Below are 13,256 nucleotides of genomic sequence, written 5' to 3'. Positions count from 1 at the left end.
GCTCCAAAGGGCTAATTTGTCAACAGTTTACACAGCCTGGTGTAGACTCTCAGCTCCATGACATGGGCAGAAAACATTCCTGTCTTAAGTATTCCTGTTTCTCCAGAGCATAAACATTTCTTAACATACAATGGGTTTCATAGATGCTGATCAGAGGATTGACTGAATAACCCCATATGCTGTATTCCAAACACAGGTCATTCCTTCACTGATTCATCATTTACTGAGCATCACGGCATGTCAGGCCACATGTTTGTTGATGGTGGTATAGTGGTAAAAATAAAGAGCTCATGCTCTCAGAAGCCCTAGAATCTAGAAGAGGAATAAGAAGTTAGGCAATAAGTTAAAACTTAGGGACATTGTAATGTATCACACATTATAGAAAATTATTTTACCAGTTGAACAACAGAGGATGTTCAAAGAAAAGGCAACATGGGTCTTTCATTCACTCAAGAAATATTCATTGAGAACAAGCTGATGGGGATGTAGCAGTGAGTAAGGCAGACAGAACTCCTACCCTAATGAGACATAGTCTAGAGGGAAAGACATACACTAAAAGGTATGATAAAAATCAACAAGATCATTACAACTGAGCTGTGTGCTATGGAAACAAGTAAGATGATTAGATATAACAGAAAGAGTCCACTTTAAATAGAACGATCAGATAAAATCCTCTCTGAGGAGGTGGCATTTTATGTGAGGTTTGAGTATAATTGTGAGCTGCCACAATTGTGAACCATTACAAAAATTGGGCAGATACACACACAAAAAGTGCATAAAATCACTAACCAAACAAATGCAACATCATATGTACCATCTCAGATGTAGGAGAGACCTTTACATGTTGGAAATAGAGAAGAGAGTTTCATGAATTCAGGAGCCAGTGAGATGCAGGAAAAATAATATCAAATGAAGTCAGAAGACACGGAAGGAAATTATGGACAGTTTCTAGGCCACGGTAAAATGTGTGGATTTTTATTCTAGAAACAATGAGGAAACATGGATGTGTTCTCTACATTTAAATTTGCATTTTAAATGATCCTTCTGGCTGTTCCGTGAACAGAAAAGAACAGGAGAGAAGCAGAGAGGCCTGAGCGTGAGCCAGGGCAACAGGCCACATGGGAGGCAGTGGCGAACCTCCCGTGGTGACTGAAATGGAAAACAGAGAAGTAAATGTACTTGAGATATTTTTCTGAGTCATGATGGACAGGAGCTTGTAACAAATTGAGTGTAAGAAATGAGGGAAAATGATTGTCAAGATAATGTCCAAGATTGAGCCAGAACAACTGAGCGCAGGAAGTGCTGTGTAAGTAGGAAGGATTGGAGGAGCTCAGAGGCTCGTGCGTGTTGTTGGGAACATACACGTAAGTTAGACATTGTACTACTATACACAACACATAGATGAGATACAGTACAGCTGAAACATTAACCACGGGCATACTAATAGCAGTAACACATAACACATGTTATGTGTCAGACACTTTTCTATATGCTTTACAAACTTTGGTTGGTTGAATCTTCAGAAAAGCCCTGTGCATGAGACATGTCCGGTCTTCTCATTACAAAGAAGAACCCAGAATAAACAGAGTTCAAGTAACTGACCTTACGCTAAGCAGCAAGTCTCGTGGAAGTGGGTGTAGGAATAAGGCAGTTATATGTAATTCAGAATATAGTGCTTGGCTGGAGATGTCAATTTGTAAGGCATCAGAGTTCAGAGCGTCAGGGAATTTTATGGCTATGTAGAAAGAAAATATAAGCAGGGGGGAGGCCTTTAAGAATTGGTAATTTGATTAATTAAATGGTGTAAAGAAATATGGAAACAAATGAATGTGTCATATTTCTATGGTAAATTTATATTTTGCACTACTGGAACAATTAGAAAATACAGGGAATCTTCTGATTTTTCAGAGCTTTGAACACAAAGTTAAGTAACTTTGTTTTCTTTAAGCATTCTGGGGTATTTGAGAGTCTCTGTGAAAAAAAAATAACTACAAAGCCTGTGTATGTTGTACTCAGAGATGGCATCCCAGACCAGATGGTCATACAGGTAGAACAGTTAAGAGTGGGGAGTAAATAGAAGTTTTAAAATCATTTAAAAGGCAAGCACAATACCAAATTTCCTCCCAGGGACAAGGAATGAAAGAACAGAGTAAACAATAAACGGTGTTAGCAAGTGGGTATCACGAGGGGCCAATAAATTCATTTTAGCAGAACAGTCCAATTTCCCTGGGGTTCTGTCTCTCAAAATGATATTTCTCCTTCATGCCTCCAATGTATCTCTTCTCTTTCATTTTCCTTGACGACAGATGATTTAAGGGCTGGTGGGATTTTGTCAAAGGAAACATTCTCAGGGTTTCAGGTTCTCAACAAATGGAGCTTGGATGAGTAATTTCAACCTGGTATAGATATGATACAGTGTGTATAAATCTTTGCACATAGAGCTGAAGATCTAAAATATGCACATCTAAAATCTTCACATACCTAAAATCAATTTTTCCATGTCTAAATATGGGGTGAGACAAAAGTAGGTTTACAGTTGTTAGTGCACAAAACAGAGTATATTCTTGTATTATTATTTATTAATTATTGTATTATTTTCCATATGAGCAACTGTGAACCTATGTTTCCCCCACCCTGTACTTGCTGCTAGCTCCTTTTTTTCTGAATCATCTTTATAGGAAGTTTCACTGAAGAACGTAGAAAGATAACTATTATTTATGATTGCCTTCTATATTTTAGGCTCTGTATTAGGCATCCCACTCCACAACTACACTAAATGATAATTAGATTGTCTATTTATCAAGCACAATTGATTTCTCTACTTATATATATGAATTTCTCATTAGATAAAAAACTTACACAAAAGTGAAATATTTAAGAACATGGGCACTACAGCCACAGTTTTCTGGGTTTAAGTTCTAGCTTCCATCTACTTTATAAGTATATAAACTATACAAATTTATAGGAGAGGTTATTTCACAATCTTGGTGTACTTTTTTATTAAAAATCAGAAATATTAATAGAGATTGTAATGAGGATTAAGAGTTCATAGGTGTAAGCTGATTAGTATAGCATCTATCATATTGCATCAATAAATGCTATTATCATGTCTCCCATATATAGTTGGAGACCAATAAATATTTGATGTTGGTAGTGTTGGGTAATGGTATTTTCTAATGTGGGTTGCTTAAGAGAGTGACTTTAAAGGCTACTTGATTCAAGGAGATTGAGAAATGTGGAATGTAGTGGGGTTGAATGATGCTCTGGCTCAGACTGAAGGTGAGGAATGGAATTCAGAGGAAGACAAGAAGATGGATTCTAAATCATGTGTACAATGATCACATTAAATCTGTGACATTAGTGAGTCATAAAGGGTACTTTGAAACCAGGAGTTCTGGCCAAAGGGTCCATGCCCATACTGTGACTTGATGTGTTTATAAGTACTAATTCAATTTTTAATCTTAAAACAGTTCCAAAGTCATTTGTGCACTTGGGAAGAAATGGGTCAGTTACTTATTATCAAATACTTATGGGGAGGGGTCCATAAGTCAACAGCTGGAGATTGTGAGACACAGAGCAGATCTATTTATACGAGAGCAGAAGGAAGATTTGTAATAGAAGTAAAGACAAGCTAGAGTATGGTGACATCACCTCAGAGACCAAAAGGTGAGAAATAATAAGCAGGCTTCAGAGAAGTGTTGTCAGGGGAGAGTTGGTTTCGGGAACAGAAGAAGGTGAAGGAACATTCTGTGAAAAGCTTTCTGATATAAAAGAGGCATTTATAATGAAGTTGAGATTATAACCGGCACGGAAGTAAGAGTCAAGGGAAATTTCAGAACACAGGAAGCAGGGGTTGTGTAAACAACAGTGCATATCATATGTAACTGGATGTGTGTAAGTGTACGGTGCGGAATAGCAGGATCAGGGACTTCAGACTGGGTGGTGGGTGAAGATGCCCATGATGAGAACAAAAGTGCATCGATTGTTCTTTAGATTTCCAGACAACTGAACTGAGATTCCAAGTGCTTTTGAAAGCAATATAGTGGCTTCCCAAACCACTATAGAAATAAGATGATGTGACAAAAAAATTGATTACACATAATGATAAAGTGATGGTTCAAAGTCCCTGGCATTAAAAGGGATGTGCAAGATGAATGTGAGCAGTAAATGGTTATAAAGTAGAGTTCAAAGGATTAGTTAAAGTAACCTTTCCACAAGGCTTAGAGTGTTATTTAAGAGTGTGGACTTTGAAGGCAGACTGTCTGAGTCCAAACTTGATTTCATCACCTTGTACATGTGTGATCTTAGGTAATTTAACCTTATGATATTTCTATTTCCACATCTATAAAATGAACACAATACTAACAAAATAATTCATTTTAATTTTATAAAGTATTTAAAATAATTCTTGGCATATAGTAATTGCAACAGAGGTGTCTTAAAATACACAAAAATACAGTAATACTGTACATGTAACAACCGACTTTGGGCAAATTATTTAAGCTCTTTGAGCTCTCATATCACGTAGAAAAATATGTAGAAAAAATATGCCTCACAAATTGAGATGATAAAATGAAAATTACGTGAGATAAACCAAGGAAAGCACGAACAGTATGTCCTGCACAGAGTGGTAGACAATATTTTCACTATTTGTTATTATCACTATTATAACTACTCCATAAAACCACACATTATTTTGAATTTAAGGTTCTTCAACTTCATAAAAAGCACAAGGTATCTGGAAGAAAGCACTAAACTTAAAAGCAACTATTAATTTTTAATTTACAGTATTTATACTTTAATAAAATGAACTTTTATCTCAATTGGCATTTTCTAATAATCCATTGTCATTTATTAACATCATAACTAAAAGAAACACAGATAAACATATATTAAACAAAAAATAAACAACAATAAATATACTATTATTAGCAGAAAGCAGGGCTCTAAGAGAAAGAAATTCTATTTTAATAGACACTAGGAATTTTAACTATGTAGACATTAGAAAGCTACTCAGGTGTGCAGCTAGAAATGACAGAACCCAATGAAAATAAACAAAGTATGCATTTTGTACATAATACATGCAAGCAAAAAGCAGAAGAAAACCAGTATGTACTTGCCTCCTAACCACATGGCATGCCTTGCTCTTAACCACCATAATTGTCTTCGTTTTCTAGCAGCTGAGACCCTATGGGATAGACACTGTGCCTTTGTTACTGCTGAACACTTGCTACCTGTCAAAATTCTTAAAACATAGTAGCAATTTAATAAATATTTGCCAAATGCTAGTGTTTATGAAGAAATGAACAGAAATCTAAAACTAACAGACTGTGTGTTCCATAAGAAATGCACAATGTAGGGGAACATTATACATTTTTTAAAAAATTTTAATTGTTGTTCAAGTACAGTTTTCTGTCTTCTACTCCCATCCCAGCTCACCCCCCCATCCTCCCCACCTCCCTCCCATTTCTATGCCCCCCTGTTTTTGTTCATGTGTCCTTTATACTTCTTCCTGTAAACCCTTAGGGGAAGATTACACATTTTTATAATCGATTTCACATGTTGGCCACAGACTAATCTGTAACATTTTAAACGTTATAGCTCTAGCCCTGGCTGGGTGATTCAATAGATTGGAGCATCATCCCACACACTAAAAGGCTTTGGGTTCAATTCCTGGTCAGGGCACGTATCTAAGGTGTGCTTTTGATCCCTGGTAGGAGCAAGTATGGGAGGCAACCAATAGATGTTTCTCTCGCACATTGATGTTTCTCTCTCTGTCTCTCCCTTCCTCCCTCTCTAAAATCAACAAACATATCCTCAGGTAAAAATTTTAAAATATTACAATTCTAAGACATTATGAAAACAACACTGTGTGGTTGTCTTAAAATTCATGTCTCTTCAAAAACGATGAAGAGCTGATCACAATTCTAGTATTCTTTTTCATTCTGTGTTAGATGATATTGGGAGTCCCTTTTCCATCTATGAGACCAGATTCTCCGAACTCTTCTTTTTATTTACCCCAAAGACAAATTTCACTTCCCCAGTATGCCTTGATGCATTTTTGGTTGATGACACTGTCAGTCTCCATTTCTACATCTATAAAATGAATATAATCCCCATTCTAACACGTCCCCTTGTTCTCTAACAATGCTCTGTGTACTTTCCTCTAATATTTACTATTTGTTAGCATTGATCAATACTCCTCCAACTTATTTTTTCATATTTATAATGTCAATGTTTGTCTCTGAAGGTCTTTACACACTTTCAAATTTTGAATCCTGCAAAAGTACTTATGGTTTCCCCTAGTCTGCTTTTAGCTCATTTCCTTCATTTTAAAATAGGTTGTTAAAATTCAAGATGTCTTGTAACAACTCCTCCTGCAATTAAGAGACAGACGGGTGTCTGGACGTTTTAGTAGAGGAAAAAATAATTCAAGAAACAGCTGCAGTTCAGAAAAAGAGCAATTCTGCTCTGTCCATGGTGCTGAATGTGATTTTTATGGGTATGGCAAAGCATTAATTGCTTGTCCAAGAATTCACACAGAATTTGATTTCTACAAACCACACAAACCAGGCTGGAATGTATAATAAAAAACTAAATGTATATGAAGATTAAAAGTAGAGTCTATGTCATTTTACAGCATAAAAATGTATGTGACAGTTTTAGCATTTTTTTCCACCATAATTGAACATGTTTTATTTAGGTAATGCAAACAGTTGTAAACTTGATTTCCATCATTTGGGCTAAATGTTTCTTTAGGAGTAGTAAATGTTCAAACTTTCCTTCATTACTTACGGTCCAAAGTTAGTTCCTGAGCTTATAAGATTTCCTGGTTAAATAAAGTATTCATTCAAAGACATTTTATTTATGGTAAAGGCATTTGTTGAGAACCTAATATGTCTAATATGCCATTTATTTTGGACAACACATATTTAAGTTACAATAAATGTCCATACTAATTTTTTAAAAAATCTTATACTTTTGTGGGGAAGCGACATGACTACAAGATCCTTAACTCAATATACAACTACTTAGACATTGATAAATACAGGGATATGGATTCTGATTGTGGAACCTCAGGCTCTGACTTGAGACACTGATGGAGAGCATGAAAGGGCCTACCTTAAAACTTATGCTAGTGCTTTGCCCAATGCTAGATAATCCTACCGGTACCTAGGGACCGGAGTAAAGCAGAGTGGAGGGAAAGATTTAAATCCAATTGAATGCATAGAATTTGTCTGCAGAAAGGCAGATATGGCATGTGGATGCTCCAGTGAGATCAAATGGCTTAAGGAATGTTTGATGACTGTTGCTGCATTACCCATGGGGTCTTTCACTTTGAATTATTCCACTATGAAATACTCATCTGCTGGCTGCAGAGAGAATGACAGAGGGAAAAGAAACATCTTTGCCTTGTCTAAACTTTGTGGAGAGGCTGCTGCACATAGGTCAGGCTTGTCTCGTCTCATTTATGTTAAACAGGCCCTAAATCACTCTTTCAATTCACTGCCTTCCACCAGGGAGACCACAGCACTTGGCTCCTTCATGACACATAGTCACAGAAGGCTCCCATGATACGTCTCTATAGGTTCATTTGTTAGGGTTTAAATAAACCCTCCTTCCCCCAGTTATTCCTCTAACCTTTCTCTTCACTACACACACACTCCACCAAACTAACAGAACTCAAAGTAACTTTGTCAGTAACAGTCTTTAACGAAATCAGATTGTGCTATTTAACATCTCCCCCTGTCAGTATGTGGGGTATAATGATATGATTATATTCATGAATGATATAATTAACATCTCTATGAAGGAGGTACTCTGAGTATGTATTTTCTTTGGACTTTATAGCCTGATCCTTTTCTTTTTCTTCTGAGCTCATTTCCATCCAACTGACCCTTTGCTGTTATTGAGGATGAGAGCTCCCATCACAGAACTATGTATCAGTATTCCAAAGCACCTTTCTCATAAGTTGTGAGATTTGGGCAAATCTGGTAGAGTAGCTCCTGGTTGTAATGTATCATCTATACTGTGCAGGAAATTTAGTAACCCTGGCCTCCAGAAACAAATTTACTGTTAAATATTATGCATTTCTATAGGAATGTGCATCACTACACAGTTCCATACACACTTAGGGGAGCTTTGACACCCTAAACTGAGAACTATTGATAACCCCTTCTTGCAGCCATTTATGCAAATTAACTACTCAAGTAACTTCCAGAAGAACTGTGGTTAAAACTCAATACCCTGTATTTAATTCTTAGGCTGTCTTGGTGGCAGTGGAGTCACACACAGAGGGAGTGAGTTTAGAAAGAAAGTCAGTGGAAAGCACTGTCTACATATTTAGATAAATGTGGTTATAACATTTTTAATTCATTAAACGTGTATAATAAAATCTGTTCGACCTAGATTCCAGGTTGTGCTCTTTGGTTTATGAATGTGAGGGAAACACCATGAAATTCAAAGAACTCTTACAAGCAAAACTGTGTTAATTGATTTGATAAATTGTTAAAGTATATGCTAAAAACATAACATTTTATCTTAGGAATCACCCTTGCTTGTTTAGTTTCTGTTTTGTTTTCTTTCATTTCCTTCATGGTTTCAAGTTTGAATCTCACAAATTGGCTACTACCTCTCCCAGCTGTTTCTTGAAGCCAGTTGCCACCAGAAGTCATTGGGTAGAAATAACTACTTCGTAATGGTTCTGAAAGGAGCTTATGCTACGGGGTTCTTAATAGACAGTTGTGCATCTCTAGGCATGATCGGCACAACTGGTGGCTGCTTTGTGGAGGTCCCCTGAGGATTCAATAAATGGAATAAATGGGCAATGGAGGAGGAAGTGAATTGGAAAAGTGCCTGGCTGACTTCATAAATACTAGAAAGGAAAGAGAGGGCAGGGTTTATCTCGCAAGAATAAATCTATTTTATGGAGACTAGTGTACACATATGTGCACGCATTTGTTCACACCTGCACTTACACACATACCTACACCTTAATTTGTATTTTGCTTTAAATTTATCAAGATTTCTTGTGCTTTATTCTGACAGTAAGTTGACCCACCTGGACTTCAAGTGTAGTTAAGGAAAGCCCTGCCTTTTCCAGAGCATAATTTGTCTCTGTGTCTGTTGCTGTAAGAAGCCATATCTCTGGGGTTTGACAGTCACAAAAGAGAGAGAAGACAGCCTAAGGGTCTCAAGCCGAAATTGCTTTTACTCAGAACTATTTATCAATGTGCTTACTCCACTTTCTCAGCGTTTTACTTCTGTGGCTTATTTTTGTAATGCAAATACCTTCAAGCTACCCCTGAGAAACTGAATGTCTGAATTTGATACCTCCTCTGCTAAATTGGTGCCCTCTGTCCTTCAATTACTCTGTAAGTGGAATGACCAATATTTATTGAACAACTATCTAGTGCTAAACACTTAACAGATATTACCTTATGTATACCGTATAACAAACCTATCTGATAAATATTATTATCCTTTCCATTTTACAGTTAAAGGAACTGAGACCCACAAAGATCAGTACTTGATAATAAAACCTGAGTTGTAATACAGGTAAAAACATATTTGAACCCAGTTTCTGCTGGCTGAAAAATATTCCAGCTTTCTTAGGAATTAAGTTCCAAGTGGTCTTTCTTCCTCTCTGATTCCCACTTATTTCATAGATTCCTATGTTATATTCAAGTGCAAGCCACAATACAAGAATTAACAAACAGCACTACTTCAAATTAAAAAGCTTTTGCCCAGCAAAAGAAACAGTCAACAGAGTAAACAGAATCCTACAGAATAAGAAAGAATATTTGCACATCACATACATGATAAGGGATTCATATTCAAAATTATATAGAGAACTGATATGATAGGAAAAAAATAATGTGATTAAAAAATGGGCACAGCCCACTTTTCAAAGAAGACATACAAATGGCTAACAGGCACAAGAAAAGTGCCTGACATGGCTAATCATCAGGGAGACGCACATCCAAACCACAGTGTCACCTCACGCCTATTAGAATAGCTGTTATCAAAAAAGCAAGAGATGAGTATTGGCAAGGCTGAAGAGAAATCAAATCCTTGTGCACTGTTGGTGGCAATGTAAATTGATACAGTCATGATGCAAAACGGTATGGTGATTCCTCAAAAATTTAAAAATAAACATATCATATGATCCTGCAATCCCACTTCTGGGTATATGTCCAAAGGCAATAAGAACAGGATATCAAAGAGATATTTGAAGCAATATTCACAATAGCCAAAATATAGGAACAACTGAAGTGTCTGTCAATAGATCATTGAATAAAGAAGATGTCACACACACACACAGAGGATTATTGGCTATTTATGAGAAAGAAGGAAATCCTGCCATTTGTGACAACATTGGATAGTCCTTGGGCACATTACACTAAGTGAAATAAGTCTGACAGATAAAGACAAATACTATATGATATTACTTATAGAGAGAATCTTAAAAGCAAAACTCATACAAAGAGATCAGAATAGTGGTTACCAGAGACTGGGGGTGCATAAAATGAAAAGAAGGTGGTCAAAGGGAACAAACCTCCAACTATAAAATGAGTAAGTTCCAGAAGTCTAATGTGCAGCATGATGGTTATAGTTAACATTACTGTATTGTATACTTGAAAGTTGCTAAGACGGTAAATCTTAAATATTATCACTGCAAAAAAAAAGAAATGGCAATTTATCACAGAATGGAGGTGTTAGCTAAGGCTACAGTGTCAATTACTTTGCAATACATAACTATATTAAGTTGTCAATTCGTAAGCCTTAAAATTGTACAATGTTATACATAAATTATATCTCAATAAAGCTGGAAAAAATTCAGAATTTGAGTCTAATGTAATTATGTGTCCTTAACAGTAAAGAATGTTCCATGACTCTGATAGGAGAGAGATGTGACTATGAATAAATAGAGAGGTGCAACCTTGCTGTCTTAGAAGACAGAAGAAGGGAGCCATGGACCAAGGAATGTGGGTAGCCTCAGCATGGATGCTCCCCTAGGGCCTTCAGAGAGAACTGTAGCCTTGCTCACACATTGATCTTAACCCAGTGGGATCCTGTGTCAGCCCTCTGACCTACAGAACTATAAAATAATACCATTGTGTTTTAAGCCAACAAGTTTGAAGTCATTTTTATGACAGTTATGCATATCTAATAAATATTACTAGTTAGATATTTGGATTAGTCAAGGCCTATACTTGATTCTCCCAGCCAGAACCTCCTTCTAGGTCTCTATCTTTACCTTTCAATGGGCATCACCTGGAGGACTTGTTTCTAAACCAGTCGTGTCTGGAGAATGGTCCTACAGCTCTGCAGTCTGGTCAGGTTGTGGTTCCTGTCTTCAAATCAAGTGCTGAACTCTCTACATCACAGATAGCCCATCTATTCATTCTCCAAGAAGAGCCCAATCTGTAAGGCCATACTTCTCGATTCTTTCAACAAATATATGTTTTACACCCACTCTGTGCCATTTCTGTGTTGCTTACTGGAACTCTGGGGTCAACAACATTGCTAAATGCACAACTTTCATGGAGTTAATAGTCCAGATCAAAAAGTTAGCAAACCACGGCCCTTGGGTCAAGTCCAGCCTACTACGTGTTTCAATAAATGAAGTTTTATTGGAATGGAGACATGCCCATTCATTTGCATACTTTTAATGCTGCTTTCATGCTGTAGTAGTGGAGTGAAGTAGTAACAGGGGAGACTGTATAGCCCACAAAGTCTATAACATGTATTATCTGCCTGGCTCTTTCCAAAAAAAAAAAAAACAGGTTTGCCATCCTTGTTCTAGAGGAAAGACAGGCAATAGCATGAACATGTACAAATACGATGCGTATTATGAAGAAGAGATTTAGGGTATTCTGAAAGTGTCTTAAAATGAAAAGATAATGTTTAACTAACTTGGTATAGTCAAAGACTAAAGGATGCATAAGAAATAACCAAATACAGAAAGTATGTAAAGTTAGGGAAAGTGTCCCAGGTATAAAGAAGATCATGTGAAAACATGCAAGATGGTGAGAAAAGACATGACACATTTGCTGTTAAGCTGGGGAGAGGAGACAAAGCGGAGGAGTGGCCTAAAGTGGTGCCAACCCATGGAACCCAGTAGAGGCCACATTAAAGGTGTTAGGTTCCAATAAGAGGCAATGGGAAGTCAATGGCCAGTTTAAGCTGGGTGTCCCTGCCCAGTGAGTAATTATCTCTTCCCCTTGAAATCCTGTCATGATCCCGAACTCCTTGGCTGTGGTTCTTATATCAGCCTAGCTCCTGCAAAGTTCTATTCCAGAGACCTTCATGTTGCTTCCTTGAGGACAAAAGTCTAGATAGGTTCTTGCTGACTTTCTAACTAAATTTCACATCCATTCTGTTTTTCACCCACAGACTTCCCGAACTTTATCTGGCCATTTCCCGAGTCACAGGTCATTGGACTACAATAGCATTTCTCACTTTCATGAGTCTCTGCCCTCACTCTGTTGGAGTCTAGTTATCCCTCATGTAATAAAAACAGACAAACTGACACAAAAAGACAGAGCGACAAGAGTCATCTTAACCTTAAGCCCTGGCTTCCTAATTTCATAACTGTGTGATTTTCAATAAAATGTGGTGTCGAATGGTTCCTAAGCTTCTTTGTTTCTGAAATGGTCATAGAATCTTATTATGATTAATTCCTCTTATATAATTAATATATATAATTATATATTGACTTATTACAGAAGAATGCGTATATAATTATATAATTCATTCATAATAACTGATTCTTATAGGGATTATGCGAAAAATGTTGTGGTAGACTGAAAACATCTATGGGCCCTATTAAAGGCATTGTTGTACCCACACCCCACCCACTCTGACTTTTTTTGGAGGGGGAAGTTAATAAATGTGACACAGGCAGAGGCTCCAATGTGTGCTCATGGGTTGTAGCTTGCTCTCTTACCACTCAGCCTCCCCTATGGGAATGAGCCTTCTGAAGAACGAGACAAATTGAACAGACTTGTGTCAGCCCAGACACAAGACTCCCAGCCAAGACTCCAGACATGCAAGAAAGTCCTCCTAAGATCTGAGGACTTGCCTAGGCAACACACTGCTGACCACAGACACTTGAGTGAGTGCCCCTACATCTAGGTCAGGACAGCAGAACTGACCAACTGACTTCAGACTCATGAACAGACTCATGAATGTTTATTTTGTGCACCTCTGAGGTTTTGTGGCCGATTGTTTCTCAAGAGTTTATTTAGCAG

This window comes from Phyllostomus hastatus, unplaced genomic scaffold (genome assembly GCF_019186645.2).
Source record: "Phyllostomus hastatus isolate PE091 unplaced genomic scaffold, TTU_PhHast_1.1 phas_contig_34, whole genome shotgun sequence".
Taxonomy (NCBI): Eukaryota; Metazoa; Chordata; class Mammalia; order Chiroptera; family Phyllostomidae; genus Phyllostomus; species Phyllostomus hastatus.
This window is presented reverse-complemented; position numbering follows the sequence as displayed.